Raw genomic sequence first — 27,342 nt, 5'->3', positions numbered from 1 at the left:
ATTGCTAAATGTAAAATCCATTCTCTGATATGATGAAAATCTGAAAGCTGTAAGCATTTCATTGCAAAATTTGTGCTGTATGTGGACTGAGTGTGATGAGTGCAGATTTTATCAGGAAACAATAGCCAAAAAATATGGAGAGAGGCGTACTTAGATCCAATGATTAAACTTGAGGCCCACCCTCATTCCTTGAATGAGATGTATCTTGTCCTTAAATACATATGTCAGAGAAAAGAAGTTTGTGACAGAGAGTAGGTGATAAGTGGTGAGCACCCCACTGTTGGGAGGTGTTTTAAATTGTAGGTACTGATACTAGAGCTAATGATCTAGTGACTGTATGGAAGTGGGTAGCAGTCAGACGACCCTACCTGCTGAGGTGGAGATGGAGTTCCGTGGAGTGGGTGGTGTGAAAGAAAGAGCTCCATGAAATCTAAGAATGTGAAATGTCAAACACAATATATGTATTGTAATGGTTAATTATTGAGTTCAATATCAGATCTGTTATGTATGTGGTACAGAGAGGCAGCTGTCCCCATGTGTCATTTACTGAGTTGTGATTTTGAAGATAATATAATAAGGTGAATTGAATATCACCTCTTATTTAAATGGTGGAGTGAATGAGAATTAGAAGTTAATTTTCAGCAGCTTCATCTGCAGCCTGTAAGGAGGCGAAGTCTGAGCCAAGGTGGAGGAAAAAGGCACACAGATTCAGGGCACATATAAAAGAAGTGTTCAGGCGGCAACTTATTTAAATATTTGGTGCTTGAGGTGAAGTATAACAAACCACCAAGCAACCCAAGTCAACCTGAAACACTTCAAGTTAGTACGAGGGCAGTTCAATAAGTAATGCAACACATTTTTTTTCTGAAACAGGGGTTGTTTTATTCAGCATTGAAATACACCCGGTTATTCCCCAATCTCTTAGCTACACAACACTATTTTTCAATGTAATCTCCATTCAATGCTATGGCCTTACGCCACCTTGAAATGAGGGCATGTATGCCTGCACGGTACCATTCCACTGGTCGATGTCGGAGCCATCGTCGTACTGCATCAATAACTTTTTCATCATCCGCGTAGTGCCTCCCATGGATTGTGTCCTTCATTGGGCCAAACATGTTTCATCGCCTGTAACAATCTTTGACAAGAAATTGTCACCCTCAGCCACATGACGAGCAAGCAATTCCGCACAGATGGTTCTCCTTTGCTCTTTATGGTGTTTGGTTAGACAACGAGGGACCTAGCGGGAACAAACCTTTGAATATCCCAACTGGTGAACAATTGTGACAGCACTACCAACAGAGATGTCAAGTTGAGCACTGAGTTGTTTGATGGTGATACGTCGATCATCTCGAACGAATGTGTTCGCACGCTCCGCCATTGCAGGAGTCACAGCTGTGCACGGCCGGCCCGCACGCGGGAGATCAGACAGTCTTGCTTGACCTTGCGGCAATGATGACACACGCTTTGCCCAATGACTCACCGTGCTTTTGTCCACTGCCAGATCACCGTAGACATTCTGCAAGCGCCTATGAATATCTGAGATGCCCTGGTTTTCCGCCAAAAGAAACTCAATCACTGCCCGTCGTTTGCAACGCACATCCGTTACAGACACCATTTTAACAGCTCCGTACACTGCTGCCACCTGTCGGAAGTCAATGAAACTATACGAGACGAAGCGGGAATGTTTGAAAATATTCCACAAGAAATTTTCGGTTTTTTCAACCAAAATTGGCCGAGAAAAAAAATGTGTTGCATTACTTATTGAACTGCCCTTGTACATTCTTTTGCAGTAAATTGTGCTGCAGACTGATAAGCAGATAGTAATGTAAACAAAGGCCAAAAACTCAACCTGGTGGAAGCCTTGGAAATCAACAAACATTTGGCCCACAGTCCTCATTTAATGTTAAATGAATGAACATGGCTCAATACTTCTGTTCTTCTAATCTTCACTCAATCCTCCCACTTTTTCTTTTCCACGGTATCTGTTTCTCCATTATCCTGTATTTATTTATTTTATTGTGATTGCTTATGTACTCCATATATTCTGTTTAGTAGCAGTTGTCAGTTCTCTCTTTTATTTCATTTCTGTATCACTTTTTCTATGTAATACCTCTTCAAGGAAGTACGCTAGACCCATACTGTACATTGTTTAACCAAGCAATGGAAGCTCCAGGTAGATGTGGGATGCAAACAGCAATCTGGAGGGGTGGGAAAGGGGAAGGGATGGTGTACGCTTGAGGAGGGAGACAAATGCTGTCTCATGGATTGTGCAGAGACTAGAATGTCAACAACAGGTGCAGTATCAGGAGCTTGTGGTGGTGGGGGGGGGGAGGGGGGAGGGGGAGGGAGAGAGAGAGAGAGAGAGAGAGAGAGAGAGAGAGAGAGAGAGGAGTGGGAATAGACAGGTGGATGTGTTGGCAGATGGCTGCAAATATACAGGATGGGAGATGAGAATGGGGATAGAGGAGGTGGGAACTATTGGGTGGAGGGTGTGAGGACAGTATGTTACTGAAGGTTGTGGCTGGGATAGTCATGGGAGCAGAGAATTTGTTGTAAGGATAATGCCCATCTGCACAGTTCAGAAAAGCATGTGGTGGAGGGAAGGATCCAGATGGCTCACGTAGTGAAGCAGCCACTGAAATTAAGTGTGTGATGTTCAGCTTCATGTTGTGCCACAGAATGGTCTACTTTGCTCGTGTCCACAGTTTGGTGGTGGCCTTTCATTCTGGTGGACACCTGGTTTTTAGTTGTAATAGTGTAAAAAGCTGTGCAATGATTTCAGCAGTGCTGGGAAATAACATGGCTGCTTTCACAGGTGGCCCAGCACCTGATGGGGTAGGATAAACCTGTGACAGGACTGGAATAAAAAGAGCTGGGCGTGTGGATTGGGCAGACTTTGCACCTAGATCTTCCACAAGGGTATGTTCCTTGTGGCAAGGGGTTGGGACTGGGAGTGGCACAAGGATGGACTAGGATGTTGTGGAGGTTGGATGGGTGATGGAACACCACTTTAGTAGGAGTGGGAAGTATTTTGGGTAGGATGTCCCCGATTCCAGGGCACGATGATAGGTAATCGAAGCCCTGGCAAAGGGTGTGGCTAAGTTGTTCCAGTCTGGGGTGATACCCCTTTGTGGCTGGTTCTTGGGGGTGGTGGGAAGATTAATGGTGTGAGGGGAAATGGCACAGGAGATCTGTTTGCGGACTAGGTCTGTGAAGGCCTTGGTGAGACCCTCAGCATACTGAGCAAGGTAGTCTTTGTCACTGCAGATACACTGTTTCCAGGTGGCCAGCTGTATGGGAGGGATTTTTTGGTGTGAAAGGAATGACAGCTGTCAAAATGCAGGTACTGTTGGTGGTTGGTGGGTTTAATGAGGACCGAAGTGTGGATGGAGCCACCAGAGAGGAGGAGGTCAACATCTAGGAAGGTGGCACACTGGGTTTAGGAGGACCAGGTGAAGCAAATGGGAAAGATGATGTTGAGGCTGTGAAGGAACAAAGATAAGGTGTCTTGGCCATGACTCCAGATCATGAATATATCATCAGTGAACCTGAACCAGACCAGGGGTTTGGTGTTTTGTGAGGCCAGGAAGGTCTCCTCTAGATGGCACATAGAAGGGTTGGCACAGTAGGGTGCCATACAGGTGCCCATGGCTGTGCCACAGATTTGTTTATATACCTTCCATTCAAATGAGAAGTAGTTGTGGGCTAGGATAAAGTTATAGTGGGTTTAAAATTAGTTATGACTTTTGATGTTTGGCCCACCGGAGGGTACGTGATGCCATTGCCCTGGTAACACCAATGGCAAGCCGGGTTTCCGTACCCTGCTGCCAGCAGTTTGGTTGGTAAAGTGCACCTGTTGCCATGCTGGGGATAAACAGTACAGTGTGGTATCATGCTTCAGTTGCTTCTGCGTTTTTAGATCTCTTTGTGAAGTGGTATTTTTTGTCCTTGTGTTCTGCAGTGCTCAGGTGTTGTGAAAGAATGTTTTTATGCTGACGTTGCATTGATAATAACAGTGCAGCATGTCTGAACATGAGATTCACAGTAAAAGAGGTTGTCCATGAACACATTCACTGGTTGTCCATGAACACATTCACTGCCTGCGAAGATAAAGAGCAGTAGAAAAAGAATTCCAGTTTGAGGCAGAGTTCACGAATTTGTGTGCTCTGTGCGAAGTTATTTTGAACTCGAGTGCAATAATAGCAGTCCGATTTTAGATGTTGCAAGAGTGGTGGAAGAACAGCTGCTGCACTTAATGTTCATCAGTCAATGGTGTTGAGAATAGGCAAGGACAAGGAAATAAAGGAATACTTGAAGAAGTGACACCAGATCATTCTTTATTAGAAACTCCTGGCAAAGAAAGATGTTACAAGAGACAGGTAATGAAGATGGATGCAATTTGGAAGCATGTGTAAGCTTATTATCAGTGCAAGGAATATCCTATCTTAAGCAAATTTCTTTCCAGCCTCAAAGAAGCAGAGCTGTTCAATGGGAGTATGTCATCACTTCAAAACTGTTTACACGAGCTCAGCTTCCACCACGAAAACTTTTTGTCTTGGACATTTATAATTGAGAGAAGTGATATTGTGGCTTGGAGAGGCAGATATCTGTATGCAGTGAGGAATGTTTCATTTGAAGACATTGTGTTGTTGGACAAGATGTGGGTTAATATGTGTCAGACATTGACAAAGTGGTCAATAGATCGCACAGCACAAGGAACAACGAAAGCACTGATAGGCAAGGGTGGCAGGATAATCGTCCTCCACACTCACGCTGCTCGTACTTTCATTCCAAACTGTTTGTTGCTGTTCCATTCCAGCAAGCAAGGTGACTATCATGAGGAAAAGAATGCCAAAGTTTTCATGGAGTGGTTTTCTGATGTTCTGCTGCAGAATATTCCTACAAATATGACAATAGTAATGGGCTACATGCCATATCACTCCATTGTGGTACATAAAGCTCCAACAATGCAGTGTAGGAAAGCAGATATTTTGCTCTGGGTGAAAAGAAATGTTCCATCAGATAAAGTTGAACTCGGCATGAATAAGGCAGAGTTAATGGAACTTGTAGCATTTTACAAGCCAAAAACTCCATGCTATCAGGTCGACGAACTGGCTATCGATAAACGGCATAATGTAATCAGGTTTCCTCCATATAACATACATTTAAATCCTATTGAGAACATATGGATGCAGGTGAAAGGTAGGGTGGCAAAAAACAGCAAGACGTTTATGCTCAGTGAGGTTGAAACACTGACAAAAGAAGCCATTGCAAGTGTTATGCCTCAAGATTGGTTTCGAGTTGTCAGCCGTACAAAGAAGGTAGTTGAGGAGAATGAATTTGTGAAGGATTTCTGGAAGAACAGATTGAAGAGATGGTACTTTCTGTCAGCACCAGTACCAGTTCCGAGGAAGACAGTGATGGTTCTTCCCTTGGGGTCGCTCCACTTACACCACAGCTGTGATTATGTATAAAAGATCATTGATTTAGGTATGTCATTTACCAGCTCTGCTGCAATCATTATTGTCATTTCTTTATCACCAGCATTCATGACGTAAGGTTGGCATGGCTTTATTGCTGGTCGCTGATGTGCTGGCACACGCTGGCAACTACACTTTCCCCTACTCACCCTGTGCAGTGCTGTCAAAAATCACAACTAATTTTAAACGCACTATAGCAAGGTGTATGAGCAATGAGGTAGTGCTAGTGGCAGTGGTTTTGGAGTATGAAGGATGTTGGGAAAGGTAGTGTTCAATAGTGGTAAGACCATGGTCATGTGGGATGCTGGTGTGTAGGGAGGTGGCATCAACAGTGATGAGTAGGGATCTAGGAGGTAAAGGGTTGGGGATGGTGCAGGGTCGGTGAAGGAAATGGTTGGTATCTTTGATGTGGGAGACTAGATTATGGGCAGTTGGTTGGAGGTGTTGGTCAATGAGGGCCAAAATTCTATCAGTGTGGGGGCATAGTAACCAGCCTCAAAGGGGTATCCAGGATTGTTGGGTTTGTGGATTTTGGGAATCATGTAGAAGATAGGTGTCTGGGGTGTCAAAGGCGTGACAAGGGAAATGGATTCAGGGAAGATGATCTGGGAAAGGCCTAAGGCTTTAACCAGGGCTGGAGATTGTGCTGGACTTCTGGGATGGGATCACTCAACCTCCACAATATCCCATGCCATTCCCAATCCCAGCCTCCTTGCCACTAGGATCATATTGTTGTGGAAGACCTAGGTGCAAAACCTGCCCAATCCATACATCTAACACTTCCTATTCCAATCCTGTTACAGGTTTATCCCACCCCAACAGGGATCAGGCCATCTGTGAAAGCAGCTATGTCGCTTACCAGTTCTGCTGCAATCATTGCATAGCTTTTTATATTGGCATGATTCCAACTAGCTGTCCACAAAGATGAATGGCCACCACAAAACTGTGGCCAAGAGCAAAGTAGATCACCCTGTAGCACAATATGCAGCTGAAAACAACACACTTGATTTCAATGGCTGGTTTACTACACAAGCCATGTGGATCCTTCCCTCCACCACCACCTTTTCTGAACTGCGCAGATGGGAGTTATCCTTACAACACATTCTCCCCTCTCGTAATTATCCTGGGCTCAGCCTATGGTAGTATACTGTCTCCTCACCCTCCACCCAACAGTTTACACCTCCTCTGTCCCCATTCTCATCTCCCATTCTGTTTATTTGCAGCCCTCTGCCAATGCACCTGCCTGCCTTTTCTCACTCCTTTTTTCCCCAACTCCCTGCCCCACAAACTCCTGGCACTGTATCTGTTGACATTGTAGTCTCTGCACAATCTGCCAAACAGCATTTGCCTCTCTCTCCACAAGTACACTGTCCCTTCCCCTCTCCTGCCCCCACCACCAGATAGCTGTTTGCATCATACATGATGTTGCATCCCGGCCTGAGATGCTGGAGTTGGCAGCCGTGTGTGCATGAGATGTGCTTGCTTGTATGTGTGTGTGTGTGTGTGTGTGTGTGTGTGTGTGTGTGTGTGTGTGTGTGTCTCTTTTACTGATGAAGGCTGTAGCTGAAAGCTATATGTAAGTGTCTTTTAATTGTGTCTGTCTGTGACTTGATAAGTCTTCTTTACGGTAAGTAGCATTCTCTCTTTTCATACCATGTACTAAGTTTATTTTACTGAGAGTGTTGATTTAATTTAGATTGTTGTATAGACCCTGTTTTGGGAGTTTAATGTTAATATTTTCTCCTGGTTTTCTCCCTTTTATATATGCACTGTTCAACTTTTACCTTTTAATTGTATTACCTCTGTACTGATAAACCTTTACTCTGTGTTCATGAGTGACATCGTTTCCAATATCATTTTCAAATATTGTAACTAGTTTGATGACAACAGTCAGTTAAAGTCTGATGATGGCCTTGGAAGCTGAAAACTGGTTAACTAAATATGTTAATCATTTAGAACATACACAATGTTGTACTTTTCATTTTTAATCCTCAGACATAATTTTCAACTCTGAAAATGGAAAAGAACAACTTCCACAACATGACTGAACGCATTGATAAATGGAAATAAAACATTAACTGATGGAAAATACTAGAACATGTTTTTCAGATGGAGAAATTGTAAAGAAAGTTCCTCAAGGATCCATTCTTGGGCCAATTCTCTTCCTCCTACAGCAACAAAAATGAATGCAGTAACAGCTCTACCAATTGCAGACCAAGCTCTAACACCAGCAGCAATATTATCAACAGTAGAATCAGCAGCTGAACAACTACCAGGGGAGCCAGACACAGAAGAAAATTATGCTGCAGATGATAATAGAAAGAATAGATGCAGTCGGGAAAAGAAAAGCAGTACTTCCAGCACACCTGAATGGTTTTTTATTGACAAGGTAAAAGTAAATGATCAATTAAATATACCAAAGTCTAACAATATACCAAAGCCTAACAAATCCTTTAATTTCATGCTGATTCATCAAAATGTCCAATCATTGCTAAACAAATTGAGTGAAGTTGAAATTTTATGTACTGATGAGCTAAAAAAAACGCTTCTGTAATGTGTATAACTGAACACTGGCTGCCTAAAGATGCAATGTCAGTCACAAAACTTGCAGACTTCAATCTTTCATCATCATTCTCTAGAATTACATCCAGTCATGGAGGGTCATGTATATTTGTTAAAAGTGGCATTGATTATTGTAACATAAAACCCATTGAACTGTTAGCTGAAGAGAAAGTTTTTGAAGTATCCACAGTTGAACTCTCTGCATTAAAATTAATAATCATCTGTGTATATAGGAGCCCTGATGGGAACTTAAATGATTTCTGTCATCAACTAGAAGCAGCTTTAAATACTATAAAAAACTTCAACAAAACAGTGACCATATGTGGAGATTTTAATATTGATTTTCAAGAAATCTCAAAAGACCAGCAAAGCTTGATGACCCTATTTGAAACATTCAACATAAAAGCCACCATAGACTCTCCTACAAGAGTTACACCAACAACTAGCTCAACAATTGATCAGATATTAATAAACACAAATGTAAATCACAATTTCTGTGCCAGAAATCTTAATACTGGCTTCAGTGATCACTACGCACAGTTTATTGCTTTGCACACCCCAAGTGCAACAACTGAGAAAGAGGAACTTGTAAAAGAAGCAAGGAAATTCACTAACAAACAAATAAACCTTTTTGTACAGAGACTAAGTGAAGAAACTTGGTATGAAGTGTATACTTGTGAAAATACTAACAAAAAGTTTGAAAAATTCGTGGAAATCTTCATGTCATACTTTGAAGCTGCATTTCCATTAAAAAAAAATGTCAGCTTAACTTCAAAAAGAACAAATGGGTTACAACAGGTATTAGAATATCTTGTGCAGAGAAAAGAAAATTACACAATATAGCAAAGACACAGAACATGCCTCATGAATTTCATTTGTACCTGAAGAATTACAAGAGGATCCTCAAAAATGTTTTAAGGAAAGCTAAAACAATGGCAAATGACAAATACATTGAAAATTCAAAAAACAAATCTAAAGCTATATGGGAAGTTATAAAAAATCAAACAACAAGTGAAACTAAACAATATAAAAATATGAACTTATGTTATGAAGGACAAATGATTTCTTGCCCAACAGAAATTGCAGAGACCTTCAACAAATATTTTGCAAATGTAAGTGAACAGTTGGTGAGTGGACTGGAAGAACACAACAAAATATCACCTTCCTCATGCAATAGTGTGAGAAATGTGTCTACATCTTTGTTCCTTTCACCCACAAATACTGAAGAAATTTTATCAGTTATAAAAACCTTGAAAACAGGGTACTCATGTGGAATTGATGGAATACCAGATGCAATTATTAAAACATGCTATCTTGCCTTAGCTGAACCCTTGACAAACTTGTGCAACAGCTCACTGGCATCAGAAACCTTCCCTTCATGCTTGAAAACAGCAAAACTGAAACCACTGTTCAAAAAAGGATATCCAGAATGTGTTTCAAATAATAGACCAATAGCCCTACTGCCTGAATTTTCAAAAATTTATAAGAGATTGTCTGATTTCCTAAATAAAAATAAAATTCTCTCTCCTTCACAGCATGGCTTCAGGAAAGGCTATTCAACTGAAAGTGCAATATTTGAATTTCTTAATGAAATCTATACTAAACTGGATGCAAGTGAGTTTGTGACAGGCATATGTCTTGATTTATCTAAAGCTTTTGATGTCATTGACCATAATGCCCTACTGCAGAAGCTTGACCAATTAGGAATTAGAGGTATATCCAATGAGTGGCTCAAGACATACCTATGTGGTCGCAAACAGGTGGTTGAAGTGCAATATACTGACCATAACAAAATCAGCTATTACTATTCAGGATAGGAAAATGTGAAATATGGCATCCCTCAAGGATCAGTACTAGGACCCATTCTGTTTCTCCTCTATGTCAATGATCTCATGTACAACAAGTATTGACAAACTACCCTCCAATTTGCAGACGATACAAGCTTCCTTTTTAATGGTAAAACAGAAGAAAAACTAAAAGACTCTGCTATCCAAACAATGAACAGTGTAGAACAGTGGTTAAGTTATAACAAGCTAATTATAAACAAAGAAAAGACAGTAGCACTGAACTTCTATAATGTAAAAGGAAGACACCACCCAAACATAGAAATAGAACTTAGGGACAAAGTTCTTGAAAGTGTTGACAGCATTAAATTTCTGGGACTCTGGTTCCAGAACAACACAAAATGGGACGTACACATTGAATATTTCCAAAGAAAACTAAGCAAAACCTGGGACATGATATGGATCCTAAAAACTTGTCGCAGCAAAGCCAGCCTGTTAAATGTATACTACTCCTATGTGCATTCTGTAATTAAATATTGCATAATCTTCTGGGGCAATACAACAACAAATATTAAACTTTTCAGGATGCAAAAGAGAATACTAAGAATTATTGAAGGGGTAAACAATACGAAATCATGCAGACCCATATTCAAAAAACTGTCAGTTCTTCCTCTTTCTTGCATTTTTATCTACGAAACATCAGTTTTCATCAAACAATATATTGATAGACACCCAGATATCTTATTAAAAAATGAAGATATACATGCACACAATACAAGGCAAAAATCTTACCTTCATATGAAACAGGTGAGAACATCATTGTGCCAAAAAGGCACACTACATACTGGGATAAAGATTTTCAATAATCTACCTAACCATATTAAATCAATAGGTAAACTCTGTGGTTTTAAGGCTGAAGTAAAGGCATATTTAATTGATCGTTGCTTTTACAGTCTGACAGAATATGTAAAAGCCAAACAACAAAAATAAAGATGCATTATTAAGATTCTACTTTGTATGTTGCCTGTCATGTTTGTTGTATGTATGAAGCTAAATTACTTCAATATCTAGTCCTTAGGATTGCAATACAAACTGTATTCTATCTTGTAAATACCTAACCATGTCCAGTATCCATGTATTTATTCTATACATATAGGATTTGAAGGACTAAATAAATAAAATAAAAATAAATCAATAAATGACCTAGGCCTGAACACTGAGTCACAAACAACTAATATTTTGCAGACGACACAAGCATCCTTATCGCAGAAAACCCTTTACTGTAAATGGATGGTATGAGGGGAATAAGCTATCAATAAGCATAAAAAACAACAGTGCAATATTTATTTATAAAAGGTGATGCATGGAGCATCAGTTTGACAATAAACTGGAACAAATTACATCCTCATTGGAAACAAAGTTTCTAGCCATTTGGCTTCAAAATTACTTAAAATGGCACACAAATATAAAAAAAAATGAAATGGAACACCAAATAAAATATGCTATAGATACTTTCTGTGAGAACAAGTTTTGACACTGTCCGAATTGCTTATTTTGCTCCATTAAAACAGCATCCAATTGTTTGGAATTATATTCTGGGGGTTCACACTGTCTGAACTGCCTACTTTGCACAATTGCAACAGCATCCTACTGTATGAAATTATACTGTGGAATAATGTGCCATCTTTGTCAGTCATTTTATTAACTAAAAAAAAAGAACTGTAAGAGATATACAACATGCTCAACAAACAGGTTCTTGCAAGCCTCTCTTTCAAATGTCATAAGCCCTCCCACTTCACTGTATGTATATACCAGAAACCTGTAAATATGTTAGAAAGAATTTAAAAAAAAAACATATCCACAATCATGGTACAAGGCAAAAAGAAAAGTTTGATGTCCAATAAGTAAGGACATCAGCCCTTTAAATCTTCTACTAAAATTGTGTAATATAATAGTCTTCCATATAAGGCAAAAAGTATTTCTTCATCATAATTTTTTTATAAAAATCCTAAGGGTATTCGTATTAGACCATTACTTCTGTTCAGTAGCAGAATTTTCTTCTTCTTCTGCCCATCCATTAATAGGTGTTGGTGACCTAATGATTCATCTTTGCTTGATGAACCACAATTTTTACTAGTTAATCTACACTTGATTCTCTCCACTGCTTTATGTTATGTCACCAAGATGACATTTTTATTCATTCAACTATAGTTCCTTTGTGAAACATTGTGTATTGTATTAACCAAATGAAACACTTTTTTTGGCCCAGTTACACAAACTTAATTATTACTGTATGGCTTCAGTTCTGGGTTATAAGCTTATTTCCAAATACTAGAAAGTGGGCTTATAATCTCAAACATAGGGCATAGAGTAATAATGAAGTTTGGGTAAAAAGGCTAGGAAAGTGTTTCATGTAGCGAATACTATAAGATATCCTTCTCCACCTTTTTCTTCTTTTACCTTCTATCTCCCCTTCTATTATCAGCTGTAGAACTATATACATTGGGAAGCCAAAACACTATTACGATTGCCCACCGCCACATTGGATGTGCCCTGGTGGCATTGTAGACACATGACAAAGTAACAAAAGTGTGTAAGTGGAGCAGACATGGATGGGGGATCACCTTAGCAAGGATATGGGCTGCAACTGGGGAAATCTATTGAGATAAGTAACTTTGAAAAAGGGAAGATTATTATTCTACAGAGGCTGTGAATGAATATCTCTAAAGCAGTTGTCCGCCCCCCGGTAGCTGAGTGGTCAGTGCGACAGACTGTCAATCCTAAGCGCCCAGGTTAGATTCCCGGCTGGCTCGGAGATTTTATCCGCTCAGGAACTGGGTGTTGTGTTGTTCTAATCATCATCATTTCATCCCCATTGACGCGCAAGTCGCCGAAGTGGCGTCAAATTGAAAGACTTGCACCAGGTGGGCGGTCTACCTGACGGGAGGTCCTCGTCACACGCCATTTCGTTTTTTCTAAAGCAGTGAAGCTGGTCAATTGTTCGCATACTACTGTCATGAGCATCTATGGAAAAAGATAGCAGGACAGTGAAACTAGGCGATAAATGGTTGGACGTCCATGGCTCTTTGCAGGCCATGGGATTTGAAGGTCTGTCTGCTCTGGAAATTTGGATAAATGGTGATCTGTGGCATCTCTGCTGAAAGTGCACAATGCTGGCGCAGGCACAACTGTTTTGGAGCACGTCATTCATCATACATTGTTGAACATGGAGCTCTGCAGCAGCAATGTGTCTACTCTTTGGGTGAATCACATTGTGGCTACACAAGGTCGATAGTCATCTCCACAAATGCTGTCATCAAGGTAAACAGAACTTGAAATGTGCAGCACACCTCGGGCACCGCTTGGTGGGAGCAGTATTATGTTATTGCAGACATTCTCCTGCAAGGGACCTGTGGCAGTACTTGAAGATACGCTGATAGCTGTGAACCACTTACATCCCTTCAAGCTTGACGTCTTTCATGACGGTGATGTCTTCTTTTAGCAGTATAATTGTACGTGTCTTGGAGCCAGAACCATGCTACAGTGGTTTGAGGAGTATTATAGGAACTTATGTTTATGTCGTGGTGGCCAACTTTGTCTGATGTAAATCCTATTGGACCCATCTGGCTTGCTATTGAGCGCCATCACCACATAAGCAAATCAGTGGTCCATTATTTACACAAATTATGTGTCTTATGCATAGACATCTAATGCCACATACCTCCACAAACCTACTAACATACTGTCAGATCCCTGATACATAGAATCAGTGATGTGGTTTGTTCCAAAGATAGACAGACAGACTTTTGAGCAGGTGGTCATAATATTTAGGTTCATCAGTGTATTTGATGTTCCAGATGTTATTTCCTATGTATGCAGTTTTTCTTCTTTTAAACATTGTTAACATTGCTTGCTTTTTGTGTATTCCTTGCACTAATTCAGTGTTAGTTATTCATGCTGTCCGTGGCAGTAAATCCACATTTCGAAGGCCATGATCTACCTTGCTGTTGGCATATTTAGTGTCCATCCTTCAGAACTGTGTAGAAGTACAGACAAAATATAGCATCTTGTAAATCAAACTCTAAGGTATAGGTCTATGTCCATACTTGTGAGAATTTCCTTAACTTTTATTATAGCATTATGGCCATTCTCTATGTGACATTTTATCACCATGTCTGATCTCCAATCCTCGCAGCACCTTGTTCCGAGGTACTTAAACTTGTCTACTCTTTGAATTAAGGAGCTATTGAATCATTGATTTGCATTTAATGAACATTTCACAAATATAGCCATAAATTTAATTAAAACTAAATGCAATTCCAGTAGAGGTACTAAATGCTATAAATAAGTTAAAAAATAAAATGTCATGTGGGTGTGATGGGATTCCTGACAAAGTCATTAAGCAAAGTGCAAGAAACATAGCCTCGATCTCACTGAAATTATAAATGAATCTTTTAAGACAGGGGTGTTTCCATCAAAACTTAAAATGTCTACTATAAAGCCACTTTACAAGAATGGTGATAAATATGATGTTAGTAACTTTAGGCCTTTATCAATGTTGTCAGGTTTCTCAAAAATAATAGAAAGGATAATGTATCAGAGACTATACAAATTTCTTATTAAGAATAGAATATTGGTTAATGCGCAAAATGGTTTCCGTAAAAATAAATCAACTGAAACAGCTATCTTCAATTTTTTGCAACTTGTTCTAAATTCCATAAACAGAAAGGAATTAAATTGTGGATTGTTTTTAGACTTATCAAAGGCCTTTGATGTCATCGACCATAAGTTACTGCTTAGGAAGTTATATGCCTATGGGATACGTGGAGTTGCCCACAAATGGTTTGAATCATATCTGTCAGACAAGTATCAGAAGGTGGAGATAAGCCAGGCAGATAGGACATATTCATCAAGATTCGAGAGAGTTTTGTATGGAGTACCCCAGGTATCTGTATTAGGGCCATTACTCTTTTTAATATTTATCGATGACCTACCAAGTCAACTACCTGAAGCAGAGGCAGTACTGTTTGCTGATGATACAAGTTTGTTTGTTAAAGCAAATAGTGAAGCTGACTTACAGGAAAAAGTCACATTAGCAACAGACGAAGCACACAGATGGTTTAATGAAACAGACTCATTGTGAATGCCAAAAAAACAACGTGGATCAACTTCAGACATATTACAAATAAAATAAAAACTAACCTTACAGTAGAACTGGGTGAGTGTAAGATTGAACAAGCATCATACACTAAATTCTTGGGAGTATGGTTTGATGAACACTTAAGATGGGAAAAGCATGTAATATCATTGAACAAAAAATTAAGTCAAACATGTTATATAATTAGAATGCTTAAAAGCTCATGTAATATTAAAACAGTGTTGTGTGTTTATTTCTCATTCATGCACAGTTTATTAAGATACGGCGTACAGTTTTTGGGGAACATCAGTCTAACAAAACACTCATTTAGACTACAAAAGAAGGCAGTCAGAATAATAAAAGGTATATGGTATAGAGACTCTTGTAGGCAAGCTTTCAAAGAATTAAAAATCATGACACTATCATCTTTATACATATATGAAAGCATATGTTTCTTAAAAGAACACAAGGAATTTTCTACATTAAACAGAGAATTTCACAACTACGAAACAAGGAATAGGAATGATTTCCACAGAGAAATTCATAAAACAGCTATGTATCACAAAAGTGTACTATACCAACCCAAAATCCTCTACAGTGCTCTCCCCAAAGAACTAAAAATAATACGAAAACTGTAAATATTTAAAAGAGAATTCAAAAACATGTTATTGAGCAATAGTTTTTACAGTATTGAAGAGTTTATGAATCATTGACAATAAAAGCGCAGTTAATATTTCCCTGACATAATAAATATGTGTAATTGCTCACATTTAAATACTTGCTGTTTCTATGAAAGTGTGAAACAGTGTTAATGTAAGAATGTAAATAATCTTTGATGTGAGAATCACTAACTTTTTTTTTTTTTTTTTTTTTTTGTACATTGTTATCCTACTTGTATATTTTTATGTTAATGTTCTAAAAGTTCTATTAAAATTGTAATGTCTAAGTGACAAGTAAATTTGATTACAAATTTTCATGTATATGTATTTTAAATTGTAATGTTTATTGACAAGTCCTATGTCATTTTGATGATGTACTACAAGGACGCTAATAAATTGAATTGAATTTGTAAAGGATTCAGGCTATAGTGTGACAATCATATAATGAGTCATTTTGGTGTTAATATTCAGACCTAGATTACTGCTTAACCTCCTCCTATGTTGATAAGTAGTTGATGATCATCTGAATTATCAGCAATCAGCACTTATAATCAGCATAGTGAATGTTGTTGATGAAGACTCCATTAACCCATATGTCTCTTTCTGTATCATGAGGTGCCTTCTGTAAAATACTCTCCGAGTACAAACTGAATAACAGGGCTGACAGAATGCATCTTTTATGTCCTTTTCTGCAGATATTAACCAAGTCAGTAACCCCATCATCAAACATAACCTGTGCTGTCTGATTCCAATGTGTGGAGGGTGTTCAGTAAAGAATGATAATAATTGTTTTCTGATGACATACCTTTCATTATCCTCATAAGTTTGATGGCCTTTTTTAAAATAGCCTCCTGAAGATGTGATGCACTTGTCCCAGTGTTTCTGCAAGTCTGTAAAGGCATGCTGGGAACCATTTTCTGAAAGGACCTGCAGAATCACAGCCTTAAATACTGCTTCAGTGATGGAAAATGCCTCTCATTAAGGTGTTTCTTCAGGTTATGGAATAGAAGAAAATCACACAAGGCTAAATCCAGATCATCAGAAGGATGCAGGATACTCTTTGCATCAGTTTCTGCAACATATTGAGTTGCAACATTTGAAATATGTAAGTGCAGATTATCACAGTGCAGCATGAGCCTGTTTCATGGATATGTGGTATTTTGAACTTCATACGGACTTGCAAAGTTTTCAGGACATCCCTGTTGTATTTTCCAGTTACTTATGTGGGTGCAGGAATAACATACTGATAAACGATTCCATGAATATCAAAAAATGAGATGACCATACCTTTCCCAGCAGAAGTAACCACTTTTTTGAGGGTTGGTGATGTGTTAACCCATGTCCCCCTCTAGCACCACCTGTACCCGGCATGACTGTGGCCACCTATGTGTGTGGTTGCCGTTGGCCACACTCACTCATTCTTTATTCATTTATCATACTGTGTTCAGGCTGCTTCTCTACATACTATACTATTGGCTGTTATAAAGGACTGTTCTTGTGGTTTTCTCTGTGGCCTGTGTATATGGTGTCAAATATATCAGTTGATGAACTTTCCAGACTATTTTTATGTTGTTAGTCACAACAGGCAATGAAGAAGATTTACACACTGAGCTTTGCTGTTTGTTCCCTGGATCTAAATTATGTAGTGAAGTTTCATCGGCAGTGATTACCTTTGAAAGGAACCTCAACTTCAACTTCATGCAGACCTACATGCAAATTTCCTTTTTTTTCGGGAATCAGAAGTCAGAAACTACCACACACAAATACATATCAAGTAAATTTTCTGTCTTCAACTTGTGGGTGCCACCCAATGAAATTGTCAATATTTCAGAATGTGTTTGTATGGTTATTTGTAACTGGAGTTCTGGGTCCACCTTCCTTTGAAATTGATTGTCCCCATCTTTAAATATTTAAATAATATTCAAGCTGTGCTGCAGAGAGAACAGACTCTTCATAGGCCTCCTATAAAACTGCATAGGCCCCAGCTGATATTTTGTTGAGATGAGAGCAGAATTTCATAGCAGCATATTGTTCATTGTGCGTTGCCTCTATTGATGTGGTAGGCAATACCGAACATGCCGCAGCATGCCTACCTCTCACAGTTTGAAACTGGGAATGTCAACAATGAAATTAGTATGGCATGCTTGTTACACATGAAGCTGGTAAACCATCAATAAGACAAACTTCTAGTGTGATAAATTGCAACCGTAAAAAAGATTATGATCATATTCTTTATTGAATAGCCCTTCTGAATTCTCTGTACAGCAGATCTCTTACTCATTTGTATGCATTCTTTTAAGGATATCCATAAGGTGCTCTATCAATGGCTTTTCCACAATCTATAAAACAATTCCTGGTCATAGCAGTTTGAACTAGAACTTGTAGTGGTGCTATTCCTTTCCTTGCACTTAAACCTTTCCTAAACGCAAACTGTGCCTCATCAATGATTTACTTACATTTGGTGGATGACTTGCAGAAATATTTCAAAGGAATGGCTCATAAGGCTAATGAGTCTATGATCTTCATATATTTGTTCATTCCTCATTTTTGTAAGGGAATGAACATTGATAATAAGCACTGCCATAGTAATGACCTGTATCATAAAATTTGTTGAAAAGTTTGTGTAAAACTCTGATACTTTGTTCATCGAGAAGTTTAATGGTCTCTTCTGGAATTTCATCAGGTTCTATTGCTTTACTGTTTTTGAGTTTCATGTGGCTCAAAACCCAATGAAGGGACTTGATGAAATCCTGGTATAAAAGTAAATTGTTAGAACTTGTGAAATACAAGAGACTTGAAACAAGACAGTGAAAATTGTGTGTGTGTGTGTGTGTGTGTGTGTGTGTGTGTGTGTGTGTGTGTGAGGTGAGAGAGAGAGAGAGAGAGAGACAGACAGAGAGAGAGGGGGGGGGGAGGGGGAGGGAGAGAAAGAAATCTGTAACTCTCAATCGGGAAAGATTTTTTGGATCAATAAATCAAGTAAACAAGTGTATCAGCCATTGTCTGAAGCTTAAGACTATATAATGTGGTCCTACTGCTTTCTATCAGTTTTATTTCTTAAATTTAAGACTTCTTTCATTATGTGACAGTAACACTAACACAGTGTTCTTATTTTACATAATAGTCTTCAACAGCATAGTGTCACATTTTAAATGTGCACATTGTGGTCACAGGTTAGCAGTCAAAAGATCTTAGGTTTTGAATTGTATATCAAGAATGTATGATATTTCAATCATTCCATCCACTGTGCATCTGTCATGTATTTGTCAGCTCCATTTACTGCAGACTTAATGTTATGTGTGTGTTTGGTACCTTTACTTTTGGCTCAATAGCTCACAACTGATCTGATGATTACTAATGGATAAATAATTCCATTCTGTTTGGTCTAGTTGGTAAATGTCAACTTTCCCTACTGTGCAAAGTTCTGTAGGAACTGTTTTTCCTTTCCTCATATCTATTGATCTTTCTTGTCCAGCCTGGTATTTTTTATTTTGCCTAATTTGTTGGACATAATGATCTCAATATCGTGATAATACTAGTTTCTATTATAGCTGTGAATTTGTCTCCTTTTAGCCACAAAACCAACAATTTTATCATTAAATTATCTTCATTCACTATATGCCATTCAATTGTTTAAAATATTTGTACTGGTACATATTTTGATATTTATGAAAATTTGTCTCCTGTATTTGGTGCTTTATTATTTAGAAATTCTGAAATAAACATGGTTTTTGTTTAATAAAATACACTATTGACTTATTTTCATTTCTTACTGTAACATTACAATTACCAAGTATGATTTCCTTTTTTCATCTCTAGAATCAAAATGCCCTTTTTGTTCCAAAGTTTTTCTGTGGCTGTTCTATAGTGACATTGTCTGCCTGTGTTCTAGGAATTTTACTATATTTCCTGTACCTTCTTTACCACACATTAATGTTTTTTTTCCTTTGATTGCATATTATCATCTCTGCAGCTAGAAGAGTAGAACAGAATAGAATTTTTAATGTCACATGACATGTCGTATACAGTCATTTGATTGAAACATTGGGGACTCATCAATGGCAAACTTAGTTTAGTTTATTTAATTGGGATTGTCTTACCTGTGACTATCTCATTCATTCTTTAAGAAAATGGCAAAGATTCTTCTTATGTCACAATGTTTGATCCAAAAAGCTATATTCAGTTTAGCTTTATCTTTGGTTTTATTTTGGTTCTACAAGAGTTCTGACTGAGTTCAGAATATGTGACAGAACTGCCCAGCTTTTAATTCCTGGCAGTGGGATCTAGAGAAAACTCACTTGGGCTAACCCCAGCACATATCTGTATTCACTTATCTCATCAACTACATTTACATTATTCCTGACTTTGATATACTTGTTAAAATTTCAGCATGTGTTTCACTATGCTACTTAGGAAGACATATTCTTGCAGTACCTCCTAATGGCAATAACATATACTTGCCTTAACCTGTTGCTCACTGTTTGCATGCAGTACCTCCTAATGGCAATAATATATACTTGCCTTAACCTATTGCTCACTGTTTGCACAATGAAGACTTTCATGACTGGTTGTTTTAGATGCTGGGGAATCTTCCGGGGTGTATGGTCATGGTACATGAAACATTGATGTTCCTGGTGTTTCATGCACAGCTGCTCTGGACATCTGCAGAGGTGCTCATGAGTGTTGCTGACTACTGCGTCAGACATTGGAGAGTGGCTTAAATACAATGAAAAAGGGGAATGCTAGGAATTAACTGCTGATAATCTCAGAGATGAGCGCCCGTAAACCTCAAATACAAACACTAGAAGTTTAGTTTTTGTTTTGGAAGGTTGGAACATGAAGTTTTTTTCAGAAAATAACACCTAATGACCAATATTTGCATAAGAACTCCAATCATCATCTGCAAAAAAAGAGGAGTATCATTAAAAGCTTGGCGACAACAGGCCCCAAAGAATTTGCATTACCGAAACAACTGCATGCCGAATTAGAAAATCTGAATAAGCTTTCAAGAATCAATGGCTACTCAGAAAAAGAGTTCTTGACCAAATAACTGTAGACCAAAGGACAAGTATGAAACACAGTGATGGAAGAATACACTTTCTCTCCTTTTCATTAAAAAAGTAAGTGATGAGGTACAGAAGATTTTACAGATACATAACAATACATAACATCAGTTCAGCTTTTAGACCAACAAAGAAAATATTTCAAGTCCTCAAATTGGTAAAAGATAGACACACTCATCCATAAAGTAGTTGGCAAGGCCCAGTGGAACCAAGTGCACCTCTGAAAACATCCAATGCAGATCTGGACAAAACGTCAGGAACAAAATTGTTTCAAGGATCATAACTGTACAGCACAGAAGATTCGCAGAAGCTATTGCTCACTATGTTGATTATTGTAACTGGGGAAGTAGGGTTGGAAATGAGTTGTAATTTTTAATTAAATTAATTAACCTCCCACATATATACTGCCATCTCATTATTAGCTGTGCATCTGCTGGCTACAAGACTACTGGAATAGTCTCACAAGTGGTAAAATTTATGAGGATAAAATGATGGACTTACAAGTAGCCAGCAGTTACATACATACATTTATTATAGAAACAAATAATTAACCTGTTTTCTCATAGTCTTTTGTGGTGGCATGTTTGAATAAAATCTTCTCTCCTGACAACAACAGCAGAGACAGCCATCAAAAGCTCTAGATTTTTATTCAAATTTACATGGCTTGAAAACTGAGAAGATTTTATTTAAATATTTGGCTTAAATAAAAACAAAGTAATACTATTATAAGTTCATTAAATCACACAACTGCATGGCTTATGCGCACTGATTACATTTCTTTGAACAGATACCATTTAGGAAGAAGGTATGTGTGCTTCAATCCACATAATATCCCAAACCACATGGAGAAGGTAGCAACAGACTCAGTAAATTAGACACCTTCACAGGAATGAGCAAACAAACTCAGTTAGACTAATAACAGTAAACCAACCAAATAACATCATGGTTCTTCCTCTTCTTCACTCTTTCCGGAGCCAGTGTTCATGATTTGTATGGTGTTGATTAGGATTATGTTGTATTTCAGAAACCGAAGTTGACATAAAACTGCTCTTATCCTTCTTTCTTCATATTGGTCTTTAGGCCCAGTGACTACTAATATGCATCTCCAAATGGTTTTGAGCCCATTTGGCAGTTCACTCAACTTTGTTGAAGGTGAAGCAAGGTCCTACTTGCTTGCTGATTTCTCTGAAGAGTAATGGTGATTACTGATAACACCTTTGACGTTACCAGAGTATGGCACGAAGAGTTAACCCACATGTTAATGGACATAACAGTGGCACTGTACATGAGTTACATGTATGTGTTCTACTTACAAATTAACTGCATGCAATTGAAATCTACTCAGGTTGAATAATACACATGTGAAATTTCAGATACAACTCATCAGCAGAATATATATTATCTGGATGATATGGCTTCTTACTGGTTTAGCTGTCCAAATTGAACTGACAAGTGACTTGCTGTTACTGTCACTCATCTATCCAACAATCCACAGCTATCAATGGCAACTCTGTCATCAACATGTTGCTCAAGGGATTTGTCTCTGGCAGTGGGAATTTTGTTTTCTCCAAATAGAGGAGCTCACAGTACACCCTTGAGACAGTGTCCTATGAGAACCCAGTGCCTGCATGATTCAGAGATCAAGTTTCCCAGGCGTCAGTACTCACAATCTTACCATAATCAAATGCACTTGCACATTCTATTCTCAACTGTCACAGTGAAGAGCAGTGGAAAGTCCAACAACATCCTAGTTATGTCACATGGAGTAAACTCTCTCCAACACACCAGCTATTTCTAATTCAATTGCTTTTGAGCGTATTGCTACACAATTTATTTGCAAATATCTGAAATTGAAGAGGAATGATTAATACTTTTCTGTGGCTGCTCCTGCACAGAAGTTGTTTAACCATAAAGGCTGGTGATTGGTGATGCGGATAAACTGTTTGCCAATGTTATTTGTCTTCTATCAGTAGAGAACAGGGAAGCTGAGGTATCAAGGAAATGTGTGTAATTTTTTGGCATCTTGGCTCCCAAGCTTTATATTAGTGGGACTGTGGTTTATTCATCTCATGCTGTACATCTGCAATCTATGCATGCATGTCCAAAGGAACAGACACTACAGTGACTACAGCCATTATGAAATACATGAACTGTATTCACAGCTGTGAATATGGACCACTAGCTGTATAATATAATGACGACAATGAAAATTTGACTGGGACTCAAACCCAGGTTTCCTACTTTTTGTGAGTAGTTGCCTTATCACTTGGCTATCTGAGCATGACTCATTTTTACTTGAAAGACGTTTGCCCACTGTTGGCAGATAAATACAATACTGCAGTGCCTGTGTTAATCCACATTACATCATAACTCACATTAAAAAAGGCACTGCAATATTGTATTTATCTACCAACACTGGGCAGACGACTTTCAAGTAAAAATGTCTCACTCATATGGGAATATACATAACGGTTGTACAAGTACAAGTTGTAGACACATGGCTGATGGCATATGGAAGTTTGGGTCTGGCTGTGAGTCGTACTAAGATAGTTAAGTGGTAAGGCAACTGCTCGTGAAAAGCTGGAAACACAGTTTCAATTCCCAGTCCAGCACAAATTTTCATTGTCGTCTTTCCATTCTACACCTAATGGTAGGCCAAATTTGCAACTGTGAATACATTTCAAATATCTAATGTCTTGTGTCTCACTGCCATTTTGGGGACCATCAATAATGTGTATTATCACTGTGATAACCACTGGTAATAATGTGCATCACTTGGCGATAATGTACATTATTTATACCAATAAATATGATTAAGAAGACTTCAAAACACTCAACTCTGTTTGATTTGTGATGTTGTTTTACATTACCTTAAGATTTCCTTATTACATGTATGTACTGGGTGATCAAGTAGTCAGTATAAATTTGAAAACTGAATAAATCATGGAATAATGTAGATAGAGAGGTACAAATTGACACACATGCTTGGAATGACATGGGGTTTTATTAGAACCAAAAAAAAATACAGAAGTTCAAAAATGTCCAACAGATGGCGATTCATCTGATCAGAATAGCAATAATTAGCATAACAAAGTAAGACAAAGCAAAGATGATGTTCTCTACAGGAAATGCTCAATATGTCCACCATCATTCCTCAACAATAGCTGTAGTCAAGGAATAATGTTGTGAACAGCACTGTAAAGCATGTCCGGAGTTATGGTGAGGCACTGGTGTTGGATGTTGTCATTCAGCATCCCTAGAGATGTCGGTCGACCACGATACACTTGCGACTTCAGGTAACCCCAAAGCCAATAATCGCACGGTCTGAGGTCTGGGGACCTGAGAGGCCAAGCATGACGAAAGTGGCGGCTGAGCACACGATAATCACCAAACGACACGCGCAAGAGATCTTTCAGGCGTCTAGCAATTTGGGGTGGAGTGCCATCCTGCATAAACATCGTATGTTCCAGTAGGTGTTTATCAGCCAGGCTGGGGATGATGCAAATCTGTAACATATTGGTGTACCTCTCATCCGTCACAGAAGCAGTTACTAAAGTTTTGCTGTTCAGCACCATCTGTTGGACATTTTGTGAACTTTTTTTTTGTTCTAATAAAACCCCATGTCATTCCAAGCATGTGTGTCAATTTTTACCTCTCTATCTACATTATTCCATGGTTTCTTAAGTACTCAAACTTATACTGACTTTTTGATCACCCGGTACATTAAACTCGTGTACTGAGATATTTACATGTATGAGTACGGGCACCTCATTTCCACAAAGTATACTACAGCACAACGGATAGGATGTTCCACCCGTTGTGCCTGAAATTTGAGACCTAATTATGAGCCTACCTTATTTTACTGTTTAACAAATGAGAATTATTAAATATGGGAACGAAATAATTCACATTTTTTCCATATTGGCCATTCTTCCAACAATAAAAATGTTTTCTAGCTTATGTGAACACATTCATTTCAAGATAATGAACTCGAGGTGAAAAACCATCCATCATAAAGTCACAGCCCACTTCAAGGACCTACTTTTTAAAAAATCTGCTGTTGCTCTCACAGCACACACTGAGGCTGAGATTGATTTTGTTCATATTTATTGCTATAATAAGTGCGCAAATCAGTAGTAACTCAATGGAGAGGGTACCTGATTCTACTGAAGAGACAACCACAATAATTCTGAAGACAACACAAGCCCTTCATTGCGACAGGTTTTGGGCAGTCAAAAGTGTTCTCAATCAAAGATTGGACATGAGAATGAAAGAGAAGCTATGACTACTACCAGTCCTCAAGTATGTGAGATGGTATGCATCCTTTACATGATGTAGGGGTTATCATGCTGACTTTACGTGCAGTAGGTATGTTGTTTGATTTTAGTCCACAATTCTGATTCCTCTTGTGTTACCCACATTAGGTTTACACCTGGACCAATATCTGTTTTGGTGTTCTGGATTTTGGATGAATCCAAAGCACCATGCATTATGTAGTACATACAGATCGTGATTTTATGTGGAGTGCTGTGGTGAGCAATCCTCACTGCAGGTGGGTTTGTAATGTCATGTATTACTTGACAGTAATGGTAGTTAGCACAAAAATGTGAGAGGAATTTGATTACCCAACCAACATATGATTGACATTAGTCAATGGGATCTAATCCTGTTGCTTCCATGTTGCTGGATATTGGGGACTTCAGAAGTGAATTATTTTTTTTATGGAGCACAAATGCTATTTGAACACTAAATTTCTACTCAACTGTGTTTGTTGTTTACTTTATTTGCAGTTTATTCCAAAGCATTTCACGGGTTCATCTGCAGGCACTTAGACACAATTATAGAATTGCTAGGGCTACATATGCCGTGAAGCTGAATGAAACACATTTGACTATTGAGAGGCCAATGGATGTCACCTTCAATGACCAATGTAGCAGAATATTATTGAAAGATCTCTCATAAAACACCAAAAAATTCTAATCAAATGTAAAGGCTGTTAGCAGTACCAAAGTTAGTGTGCAGATACTTGTAGATTAAATAGGAACTGAAACTGAGAATAGCACAGCAAAAGTTAGAAATGCTGTACTTCATTTTCAAACATTCCTTTAAAAGGCAAAATCTGGGAGTATTGTCCCAGTTTAATTCTTGCACCACTGTGAAGTTGAGAGATATAGGTACCACACTAGTATCAGTGATGTTGGAAAAACATTGCTGCAATCATTAAAATTGAACAAAGCTCCAGGATCTGATGAAATCACTATCAGATTCTATACCTAATTTGTGACTGAGTTAGCTCCTCTCTGAATCATAATATGCCATACATCCTGCAAACAAAAAAGAAAGCACAGGTCACATTCAATCTACTAAAAGCATAGCAGAAGTGATCCACAATATCCTTGACACACATTTGATGTATAATCTTAGAACGTATTCTGACTTCAAATATAATGAGATACCTTGAACAGGAAGACTGCTATCAGGCCAACCAACATAGATTCCAAAAACATCAGCTGTGTGAAACCTAACTTGCACTTTTCTCATTTATCATCTTGAAAGTCATGGAACGCAGCAGTTGGGCAAATCAAGCATTTCTTCACTTCCAAAAAAAGATTTGTCTCAGCACCACAGCTACACTTATTATTAAAAGTGTGATCACATGAGGTATCGAAAGAAGTTTGTGACTGGAGTAAGGATTTCTTGGTAGTGAGACACAGTACATTATCTTTGATGGAGTCATTGACATATGTTGAAGTAAATTCAAATGAGACCCAGGGAAGTGTGTTGGGATCCTCACTGTTCATGTTTTATGTATTTTGACCTTGCAGACAATATTAACAGCATAAGTTTATATGTTGTGCACATGACACAGTTAACTGTTATGAAAGAAACTGCACAAATTTTCTGTCAGATCTTGATAAGATTTCAGAGGGGTCCTAAATTTCGAAAGTTGCTTTAAATGTTCAGAAATGTAAAATAGAGCACTTCACAAAATGAAAAACCATAGTATCCTATGACTACAATATCAGTGACTCACAACTGGAATTGGTCAACTGACACAAATACATGGCTGTAACAAACTGTAGAGATATGAAATGTAATGATCACATAGATTCAGTGGTAGATAGAATACGTGGCAAATTACAATTCATTGGTAGAATACCAGGGAAATGCAATCAGTCTACAAAGGCAACCCATGATCCATCCTCAAGCTTTACTTCTGTCAGTACCTCATCTTCTACGTTCCAAACTTTGCAGAAGCTCTCCTGCAAAACTTGCAAGAACAGCACTCCCAAAAAAAGGATATTGCAGAGACATGGCTTTAGCCATAGCCTGGAGGATGTTTCCAGAATGAGATTTTTACTCCACAGCTGAGTATGTCCTGATATGAAACTTCCAAGCTGTGGATAAGCCATGTCTCCACAATACCTTTTCTTCCAGGACTGCATAGTTTTGTGAGTTTTGCAGGAGAGCTTCTGTGAAGTTTGGAAGGTAGAAGATGAGATACTGGTGGAAATAAAGCTGTGAGGATGAGTCACGAGTGATGCTTGAGTAGCTTGTTGTTAGAGCACTTATCTGTGAGAGACAAAGGTCCAAAGTTCGAGTCTTGATCTGTCACATGTTTTAATCTTCCAGAAAGTTTCATATCAGCACACA

The 27,342-nt window shown here is 38.4% G+C and overlaps 1 protein-coding gene across 1 annotated transcript in view; it reads right to left on the bottom strand.

Annotated features, from left to right (window-relative positions):
• LOC126175178 (uncharacterized) overlaps positions 1 to 27,342 on the bottom strand; it is a 55,322-nt gene that overhangs the window by 24,586 nt on the left and 3,394 nt on the right. The gene's annotated exons all lie outside the window — the stretch shown is intronic.

This window comes from Schistocerca cancellata, chromosome 3, assembly GCF_023864275.1.
Source record: "Schistocerca cancellata isolate TAMUIC-IGC-003103 chromosome 3, iqSchCanc2.1, whole genome shotgun sequence".
NCBI classification, from domain to species: Eukaryota; Metazoa; Arthropoda; class Insecta; order Orthoptera; family Acrididae; genus Schistocerca; species Schistocerca cancellata.
The sequence above is the reverse complement of the archived record's forward strand: the minus strand, read 5'-3'. Positions and strand labels throughout refer to the sequence as shown.